Source organism: Calliopsis andreniformis, unplaced genomic scaffold (genome assembly GCF_051401765.1).
Source record: "Calliopsis andreniformis isolate RMS-2024a unplaced genomic scaffold, iyCalAndr_principal scaffold0035, whole genome shotgun sequence".
Classification (NCBI taxonomy): Eukaryota; Metazoa; Arthropoda; class Insecta; order Hymenoptera; family Andrenidae; genus Calliopsis; species Calliopsis andreniformis.
Window position 1 is genome coordinate 2,201,694 of NW_027480444.1, and position 6,338 is coordinate 2,208,031.

Genomic DNA, 6,338 nt, shown 5'->3' on the forward strand with positions numbered 1-6,338 from the left:
AGCCCTCAGTCCTCAACAATCAGTTGTCAATCCTCAATCCGCAATAGAATATCCTCAATTCACTGCTTTCAATACTCAATACTCAATCTGCAATCTTCAAATCTCTATCCACAAACTTCAATTCTCATCACTCAACCCTGAACGCTCAGTCCTCAATGTTCAATCCTCAATCTTCAATCCTCAATCTTCAATCCTCAATACTGAATCTTCAATACTCAATCCCCAATCCTCAATTCTCAATCCTCAATCCTCAATACTCAGTAATCAATCCTCAATCCTCAATCCTGAGTCCTCAATCCTCAACCCTCAATCCTCGTTCCTCGAACCACAATCCTCAACCCTCAGCCCTCATCCTCAATTCTCAATTCTCAGTACTCAATCCTCAATCCTCAATCTTCAATCCTCAATAATCAATCTCCAATCCTAGATCCTCAATCCCCAATCCTCAATCCTTAATCCTCAATCTTCAATACTCAATCCCCAATCCTCAATCCTCAATCCTCAACCCTCAATCCTCAGTAATCAATCCTCAATCCTCCATACTCAGTCGTCAATCCTCAGTCCTCAATCCTCAACACTCAATCCTCGTTCCTCAAACCTCAATCCTCAACCCTCAGCCCTCATCCTCAATCCTCAATTCTCAATACTCAATCCTCAATCCTCAATCCTCAATCCTCAATCTTCAATCCTCAATCCCCAGTCCTCAATCTTCAATCCTCAATGCTCAATCCTCAATCCTCAATCCTCAGTCCTCAATCCTCAATCCTCAATCCTCAATCCTCAATCCTCAATCCTCAATCCTCAATCCTCATTCTTCAATCCTCAATACCCAATCCTCAATCCTCAATCCTCAATCCTCATTCTTCAATCCTCAATACCCAATCCTCAATCTTCAATCCTCAATACTCAATCCTCAATCCTCAATCCTCAATCCTCAATCCTCAATATTCAATCCTCAGTCCCACATCCTCAATCTTCAATACTCACTCCTCAATCCTGAATCTTCAATCCTCAATACTCAGTCTTCAACCCTCAATCCTCAATCCTCAATTCTCAATCCTCAATCCTCATTCTTCAATCCTCAATACCCAATCCTCAGTCTTCAATCCTCAATCCTCAATCCTCAATTCTAAATCCTCAATCCTCAATCCTCAATCCTCAATCCTCAATCCTCAATCTTAATCTTCAATCCTCAGTACTCAATCTCCAATCCTCAATTCTCAATCCTCAATACTCAATCCTCAATCCTCAATCTTCAGTCCTCAATACTCAACTTCAATCCTCAATCCTCAATCCTCAATCCTCAATCCTCAATCCTCAATCCTCAATCCTCAATCGTCAATTCTCAATCCTCAATCCTCAATCTTCAATCCTCAATGCTAAATCCTCAATCCTCAATCCTCAGTCCTCAATCCTCAATACTCAACCCTCAACCCTCGACCCTCAACCGTCAGTACTCGTCCTCAATCGTCACCACTCAATCCTCAATCCTCAACCTTCAATCCTCATTCTTCAATCCTCAATACCCAATCCTCAATCTTCAATCCTCAATCCTAAGTCCTCAATCCTCAATCCTCAATCCTCAGTCCCCAGTCCTCAAACCTCAATCCTCAATCCTCAATCCTCAATCCTCAATCCTCAATCCTCAATCCTCAAATTTCAATCCTCAATCTTCAATCCTCAATACTCAATATTCAATCCTCCATCCTCAATCCTCAATCGTCAGTCTTCAATCCTCAATACTCAATCTTCAATCCTCAATCCTCAATCCTCAATCCTCAATGCTCAATCTTCAACCCTCAATACTCAATCTGCAATCTTCAATCCTCAATCCTCAATCCTCAATCCTCATTCTTCAATCCTCAATCCTCAATCCTCAATCCTCAATCCTCAGTTTTCAATCCTCAATACTCAATTTTCAATCCTCAATCCTCAATCCTCTATCCTCAACCCTCAATCGTCAGTCTTCAATCCTCAATACTCAATCTTCAATCCTCAATCCTCAATCCTCAATCCTCGTTCCTCAAACCTCAGTCCTCAACCCTCAGTCCTCATACTCAATTCTCAATTCTCAATCCTCAATCCGCAATCCTCAACATTCAATCCTCAATAATCAATCTCCAATCCTAGATCCTCAATCCCCAATCTTCAATCCTTAATCCTCAATCTTCAATCCTCAATCCCCAGTCCTCAATCTTCAATCCTCAATGCTCAATCCTCAATCCTCAATCCTCAGTCCTCAATCCTCAATCCTCAATCCTCAATCCTCAATCCTCAATCCTCAATCCTCAATCCTCATTCTTCAATCCTCAATACCCAATCCTCAATCCTCAATCCTCAATCCTCATTCTTCAATCCTCAATACCCAATCCTCAATCTTCAATCCTCAATACTCAATCCTCAATCCTCAATCCTCAATCCTCAATCCTCAATCCTCAGTAATCAATCCTCAATCCTCCATACTCAATCGTCACTCCTCAGTCCTCAGTCCTCAACACTCAATCCTCGTTCCTCAAACCTCAATCCTCAACCCTCAGCCCTCATCCTCAATCCTCAATTCTCAATACTCAATCCTCAATCCTCAACCCTCAATCCTCGTTCCTCAAACCTCAATCCTCAACCCTCAGCCCTCATCATCAATTCTCAATTCTCAATACTCAATCCTCAATCCTCAATCTTCAATCCTCAATAATCAATCTCCAATCCTAGATCCTCAATACCCAATCCCCAATCCTTAATCCTCAATCTTCAATCCTCAATCCCCAGTCCTCAATCTCCAATCCTCAATGCTCAAACATCAATCTTCAATCCTCAGACCTCAATCCTCAATCCTCAATCCTCAGACCTCAATCGTCAACCGTCTGTCCTCGTCCTCAATCCTCAACCCTCAATACTCAATCCACAATCTTCAATCCTCAATACTCAATATTCAGTCCTCAATCCTCAATCCTCAATCCTCAATCTTCATTCCTCAATCTTCAATCCTCAATACTCAATCTTCAATCCTCAATCCTCAATACTCAATACTCAATCCTCATTCTTCAATCCTCAATCCTCATTCTTCAATCCTCAATACCCAATCCTCAATCTTCAAACCTCAATCCTCAATCCTCAATTCTCAACCCTCAATCCTCAGTCCTCAGTCCTCAAACCTCAATCCTCAAACCTCAAACCTCAATTCTGAATCCTCAATCCTGCATTCTCGATCTTCAGCCCTCAGTCCTCAACAATCAGTTGTCAATCCTCAATCCGCAATAGAATATCCTCAATTCACAGTTTTCAATTCTCAATACTCAATCTGCAATCTTCAAATCTCTATCCACAAACTTCAATTCTCATCACTCAACCCTGAACGCTCAGTCCTCAATGTTCAATCCTCAATCTTCAATTCTCAATCTTCAATCCTCAATACTGAATCTTCAATACTCAATCCCCAATCGTCAATCCTCTATCCTCAATCCTCAATCCTCAGTAATCAATCCTCAATCCTCAATCCTGAGTCCTCAATCCTCAACCCTCAATCCTCGTTCCTCAAACCACAATCCTCAACCCTCAGCCCTCATCCTCAATTCTCAATTCTCAATACTCAATCCTCAATCCTCAATCTTCAATCCTCAATAATCAATCTCCAATCATAGATCCTCAATCCCCAATACTCAATCCTTAATCCTCAATCTTCAATACTCAATCCCCAATCCTCAATCCTCAATCCTCAATCCTCAATCCTCAGTAATCAATCCTCAATCCTCCATACTCAATCGTCACTCCTCAGTCCTCAGTCCTCAACACTCAATCCTCGTTCCTCAAACCTCAATCCTCAACCCTCAGCCCTCATCCTCAATCCTCAATTCTCAATACTCAATCCTCAATCCTCAACCCTCAATCCTCGTTCCTCAAACCTCAATCCTCAACCCTCAGCCCTCATCATCAATTCTCAATTCTCAATACTCAATCCTCAATCCTCAATCTTCAATCCTCAATAATCAATCTCCAATCCTAGATCCTCAATCCCCAATCCCCAATCCTTAATCCTCAATCTTCAATCCTCAATCCCCAGTCCTCAATCTCCAATCCTCAATGCTCAAACATCAATCTTCAATCCTCAGACCTCAATCCTCAATCCTCAATCCTCAGACCTCAATCGTCAACCGTCTGTCCTCGTCCTCAATCCTCAACCCTCAATCCTCAATCCTCATCCTTCAATCCTCAATAACCAATCCTCAATCTTCAAACCTCAATCCTCAATCCTCAATTCTCAACCCTCAATCCTCAGTCCTCAGTACTCAAACCTCAATCCTCAAACCTCAAACCTCAATTCTGAATCCTCAATACTGCATCCTCGATCTTCAGACCTCAGTCCTCAACAATCAGTTGTCAATCCTCAATCCGCAATAGAATATCCTCAATTCACAGTATTCAATACTCAATACTCAATCTGCAATCTCCAAATCTCTATCCACAAACTTCAATTCTCATCACTCAACCCTGAACGCTCAATCCTCAATCATCAATTCTCAATCCTCAATCCTCAAACTTCAATCCTCAATGCTCAATCCTCCATCCTCAATCCTCAGTCCTCAATCCTCAATCCTCAACCCTCAAACCTCAACCCTCAACCGTCAGTACTCGTCCTCAATCGTCAACACTCAATCCTCAATCCTCAATCTTCAATCCTCATTCTTCAATCCTCAAGAACCAATCCTCAATCTTCAATCCTCAATCCTCAATCCTCAATCCTCAATCCTCAATTCTCAGTCCCCAGTCCTCAAACCTCAATCCTCAACCCTCAGCCCTCATCCTCAATCCTCAATCCTCAATCCTCAATCCTCAATCCTCAATCTTCAATCCTCAATACTCAATCTTCAATCCTCAATCCTCAATCCTCAGTCCCACATCCTCAATCTTCAATACTCACTCCTCAATCCTGAATCTTCAATCCTCAATACTCGGTCTTCAATCCTCAATCCTCAATCCTCAATCCTCAATCCTCAATCCTCAATCCTCAATCTTCAATCCTCAATCCTCAATCCTCAATACTCAATCTTCAATCCTCAATCCTCAATCCTCAATCCTCGTTCCTCAAACCTCAGTCCTCAACCCTCAGTCCTCATACTCAATTCTCAATTCTCAATCCTCAATCCGCAATCCTCAACATTCAATCCTCAATAATCAATCTCCAATCCTAGATCCTCAATCCCCAATCTTCAATCCTTAATCCTCAATCTTCAATCCTCAATCCCCAGTCCTCAATCTTCAATCCTCAATGCTCAATCCTCAATCCTCAATCCTCAGTCCTCAATCCTCAATCCTCAATCCTCAATCCTCAATCCTCAATCCTCAATCCTCAATCCTCATTCTTCAATCCTCAATACCCAATCCTCAATCCTCAATCCTCAATCCTCATTCTTCAATCCTCAATACCCAATCCTCAATCTTCAATCCTCAATACTCAATCCTCAATCCTCAATCCTCAATCCTCAATCCTCAATATTCAATCCTCAGTCCCACATCCTCAATCTTCAATACTCACTCCTCAATCCTGAATCTTCAATCCTCAATACTCAGTCTTCAACCCTCAATCCTCAATCCTCAATTCTCAATCCTCAATCCTCATTCTTCAATCCTCAATACCCAATCCTCAGTCTTCAATCCTCAATCCTCAATCCTCAATTCTAAATCCTCAATCCTCAATCCTCAATCCTCAATCCTCAATCCTCAATCTTAATCTTCAATCCTCAGTACTCAATCTTCAATCCTCAATCCTCAATCCTCAATACTCAATCCTCAATCCTCAATCTTCAGTCCTCAATACTCAACTTCAATCCTCAATCCTCAATCCTCAATCCTCAATCCTCAATCCTCAATCCTCAATCCTCAATCGTCAATTCTCAATCCTCAATCCTCAATCTTCAATCCTCAATGCTCAATCCTCAATCCTCAATCCTCAGTCCTCAATCCTCAATACTCAACCCTCAACCCTCGACCCTCAACCGTCAGTACTCGTCCTCAATCGTCACCACTCAATCCTCAATCCTCAACCTTCAATCCTCATTCTTCAATCCTCAATACCCAATCCTCAATCTTCAATCCTCAATCCTAAGTCCTCAATCCTCAATCCTCAATCCTCAGTCCCCAGTCCTCAAACCTCAATCCTCAATCCTCAATCCTCAATCCTCAATCCTCAATCCTCAATCCTCAAATTTCAATCCTCAATCTTCAATCCTCAATACTCAATATTCAATCCTCCATCCTCAATCCTCAATCGTCAGTCTTCAATCCTCAATACTCAATCTTCAATCCTCAATCCTCAATCCTCAATCCTCAATGCTCAATCTTCA